Source organism: Chinchilla lanigera, unplaced genomic scaffold (assembly GCF_000276665.1).
Source record: "Chinchilla lanigera isolate Chin_1 unplaced genomic scaffold, ChiLan1.0 scaffold00009, whole genome shotgun sequence".
NCBI lineage: Eukaryota > Metazoa > Chordata > Mammalia > Rodentia > Chinchillidae > Chinchilla > Chinchilla lanigera.
Window position 1 is genome coordinate 11,653,173 of NW_004955410.1, and position 4,618 is coordinate 11,657,790.

The window sequence follows — 4,618 nt, forward strand, 5'->3', positions numbered from 1 at the left end:
CTGAAAACCAAAATGAAAAAAATCTGAAAGTAATAATTAAAAACTTTAGGGAGTAGCAGCATGAAAAAATTAGAAATAAACGCATTTCCAGAACTGCTGTGTCCAGTTCTAAAGGGCAAATGAACAACAACCTTCACACCTTAGGAGCGTGTCCCTCTGGCTGTGCGGTTAACTGCTCGCGTGTATTGGACTTGGTGGTGGTCATGCCCGGTAGCACAGGCGCTCTGCCCTGTTCCTTCCCCTACTGATGACCAACGAGAGATGCACGCAGCTGTTCACAGAGTGTGCTGAGCAGTGACATTAGGAGGTGTGCGGGGCCGTGAGCAGCCCACAGGTGCAGTATCTTCGGTGCACGACAGGATGGGATGTGGTCTGAATGTAGTAATTCATGATCTCACGATGAGGCCAACGCACCCCGGGCTGCTTCTGCCGAGTGAAAGGCGGAGGCAGACCTCACACAGGCCGCAGAGTCTGTGGCCTTTTACAGAAAAAGTTCGCCAATCCCTGAACCAGAGCACCTGCTTGATACAGAGTTAGAACAGTTCTGAGATCATTTTTCATTACTGACCTATTCAAGCGGCAGGTGTACAGCCTCATTTTTGTCATGATCATTGTTTTCTTCAAAATTTCACACTGACTAAAGATGTAGGTTAATACTGTTACTCAGCTCACACAGTCGCTGGCTAATTTGATTCGAAACTCGCAGCTGGGATGAGCTTGGTTTGGTTTTGATGGGGTCAGCCGGTCCCGGCTGCCGTTCTGTGGGGTGTGCCTTCCCCTTGCCCCTCATCTGCGCGCACCTGCCCCCCAACCACCTGAGTGTGGAAGTCACTTCTGCAGCTGTTCCCTGCCCTGACCTCTGGATTTGTTTACACACCTGCTGTCTTTATCACAACTGCTTCCACAAGGGCCCAAGCTAATCTGCCGCCTCTTCTTTCAATACAGGGCGCCAGCTAAGGGTCTCTCTGACCTCTCCTATGCCTGATCCTTCACCAAGCTCTCGGAGCTAGCCTTGGATACTCCCACATGCAGCCATTCTGCCCTGCTCTCCCCTGGCCTCATCTAAGCCTTTGCTATCTTGTCCCCCGACCACTGCTGTTGCCTCCTGGGTGGCGACTATCCTGTCTGTCCCGTCTGAGGGAGTCTCCTGCACACTAGAGCCAGAGATCTCTTCTTGGAGTGTAACGTCACTTGTCACACCCTACTCCCTCCAGGCCAGTGCCCAAATTCACAACCAGCTGTCATCAGTCCACCCGGTCCTTTCTGGGCTGCTGCTGGCTTTTAGACGGTTTGATATGGCCTAAAACAAGGGGATCTCCAGGTTTCCTTTTGGTGTAAAGGGCTTCCCTCTGTGACTACTGGCCCGACCTCACTGCCCTCCCAAGCAGAGATCAAGGGTGAATTACCCAACAAACACCACGCTGTTCCCTAGTGAGAGGCACCTCCGGCCACGCTCAATCTCACTTCCCTATCTTTGGGACGCCCTTCCTCGCAGCACTCCTCTCTCTCAGGACTCAGTGTCCAGTGTTTTAGTAAAGCCTTTCCTAACTCCAGGCAGCACAAGAGAACAGGAAGCACCTTGGAGTTTCACACACTTGTGGAAAGGCCCGACTCCTGCGTTAAAAGCCTGGCCCCTTTCTCTGTTCAGGGCACGAGTCTTTTAAATCAGCCACGTGGCAGGATGGGCCGCTTCCTAACAGGAAGTCAGTCAATACCATTCCTCAGCTCACATGCTAAGTCCTGAGCTCCACTAATACATAATTCCCAACTGGCTGCAAGATGGAATTTCACACTCACAGAACAGTATTTTGTAGGGTTCAAAACACTCTTTTATGGGGCAACTTCTCTAGGAAAAGCCTGACGCTTTTAATACTCTTCTGGTTGCTGTGCCATTCTGGGCGATCATCCCCGCTCCATAAATGTCGTCCTGAAGATTCACACACAGTGGAGAAACCTCAAGGGCTCAGCCTTCTTTAACAATGGGCTGTGTGTGTGTTCCTGTATGTAAGAACTGAATGTGCTGAAATTCATAGAAAATTCTTCTGTAATGTAATGGATTACATCCATTCCTGTTTAATAAATCGTCATAAATCAACTTAGTTTCTTTGCATTCAATAGGATAAGACAGTATATAAATTATATAATATGTAAAAAGAAGCTCAGAAATGGGGTTTTTTTGATTCATCAAAAACACCATCAGAGCTATGGAGAGAAAAACAGATTAAGCTGCCCTCCCACATAAAATCAGAGCAAGATTTTCAAGCATTTATTAAATTACTTCATATGCTTCAGCAAAACACCGGCTTTCTTGGAAGGCAGGCCAAGCATTATGTAAGAACTGGTTGCAACTGTGCTTTGTAACCATAGTTATCCCCACCGGGGACAAACCCCACAGATTATTACTATAGAACTGGCCACGGCAACACTGCTCAAGGTGACATCCACTTGTCAAACAAGACTTTATGGAAAACCAAGTTGGTATCTGTCAGGCATTGCACACTCCGCAGGACTAGTGGTGAAGCGCACGGTGACAGATACGCCTCAAGCCTCAAACAGCAGTTAAAGGCCAGGCTTCTCCCGGGCTCCCATTTCAGACCCTCAGCTCTCAAACCCTGTAGGCGCCCGATGTCTCAGTGACCCCAGCAGCAGAGACCAAGTACCTCTCTCTACCGCAGGGGCCCTGGGGTGGAGGGAAGGGTCCATAGCCTGTGGTCCTGCACAGTGGAGAGAGCAGAGGCCCAAGGAGGCGAACAGCACATAGCATTTGGTGAAAACTGCAGAGAAGAGAAGCATTAGGCCTGCAGTTCGTGGACAAGTTTGACCTAAATGCACTCTGCTCCACCTCAACTACTGAAAGTGAAGGTGTTGAGGCTCATCCTCCTTTCTGCAGCACGTGGGAGATGTCCACGAGCACTCACACCTCACCCTGCGTTGACATACAGTGGCACCACAGGCCACAGGCACCCGGGGCACCCCGGGGTGCCCGTCAGGCCGCTCTAACACGGCCCTTCCCCACCCACCCCACCTGGCTCCTGAGTCTGCGATCGCTCTGACTTAAAATGAACTTGACCATTATTCATGCAGGCTCCAGAAAACCAGGGAGAAAGGCAGGAGGGTCTGCAGTGTGCCACTGACGCAGCAGCGGCCTTGCTGTCCTCACTGCCCTACTTTATGCTGGCCCAGGAGACTGTGCTGGAGGGACAGGATGCGTAGACAGCAGGGCTTGTCCCGGGGGCTGAAACAAACGGCCTGACATTTAAAGAGCAGCGCTCACCCCGGGTTATCTACAGGGGAAGGACATCGCCGTGCGGCTCGGTGTGCAGGGGCACAGGCTGAGCCCCACCACGTCTGACACACATTCCCTGGCCCGGAGGCCCCCAGCCTGGCTGCAGCGGGACGCATTTTACAGCATCCCCAGCTCAGGGCACAAAGGTTCTGGTATCAGCCGTGTGCGCAGCGATGGGTAGGCCTCGTTTAAGAAGCTTGACAGGATTTCTGAGCATGATTTTCAGTGCTAAATATAGGCTAGCGGTAGCACTGCTGATGAAATCACTCAGGAGACGTTTTTAAAGAGAAGCAAAAGAAAACAGATTTGTGATGTACCCAGAGCAGGACAACTGCTGTGGGTGAACTCATCCCAACCTGTGAAGGCCACAAGACGAGCCCGCTCCATTAACCGAGTCCCTGTCAAACCCCGGGGCCGCGGCTGAGTGAGCCTGCGGGCCTCGCGAGAACAGTGCACAGACTGCAGAGCCGCGGGGTAGCGCAGGCCCGCCGGGCCAGGCCCGAGCCAGCGCGCCCGGCTAGTCGCAGGATCGCAGAGGGCGCCGGGCGACCCTTCGCACCCCCGGCTGGGTGCACGCAGCCGGGGAGACACTCAGGAGGGGGTCCTCCGCTAACCTCGCCTTCGTGCACACAGGCGCCGGGAGGCTCCGGACAGCAAGCCCGCGGCTCGGCTGCGCGCAGAAGCTGCCCGCTTCCTCATGGTCCCTTTGGGGCTGCGCGGGGAGCTGCTCACGAGGAGCCATGGCCCCCTGCAGCTGCCTGGGGCTCTCGGTGACCCCGCGGTGGCCCCATCCCAGCACGTGCGGCAGAGAGGCCGAGGCCGGGCTGAGCCGGGCCAGCACTCCGCGGGCGCACGCGGCCAGCTCGCACCGCCCGGATCGATCGGGGAGCCGCGGGGCGCGGGGCGCTGGCCCGGGCAGGGACCGCTGGGAAGGGCTCTAAGCGCAGGTTTCCAGAGAAGCAGAGCAGCGCTGGCCAACCTCCTAGGGCTTCCGAGGGCGACAAGCAGCTGCTGCGGCCCGCACGCCGCAGTGCGCCACCCCTGCGCAGAGGGTGAGGGTGGGGAGCCCACCCAGGACTCGCGTTCCCGGCTTGGCTGCCTAGGGGCAGGGGGCCGCCCACCACGCCAGGGCGAGCAGGGCGGAGAAGGCCGCACAGGCAGGGCCTTCGGGGCGTCTGCGCGGCAGGGGCGCGAAGTTCCCGCGGGGACACGGGACAGCAAGTCCCCGGCCTGGGGCCCTGCGCCCTCCACAAGGCTAGAGCCGGCCGGAGGTCAGAGGCGCCGACGCGCTCGCCTGGGAGGACGCGGACGCGGGGTGGGAAGAGGCCACGC

General features: G+C 55.9%; 1 protein-coding gene across 1 annotated transcript in view; it reads right to left on the bottom strand.

Moving 5' to 3' along the window:
• Cog5 (component of oligomeric golgi complex 5) overlaps positions 1–4,618 on the bottom strand; it is a gene marked incomplete in the record, with an annotated part of 269,280 nt that overhangs the window by 1,586 nt on the left and 263,076 nt on the right.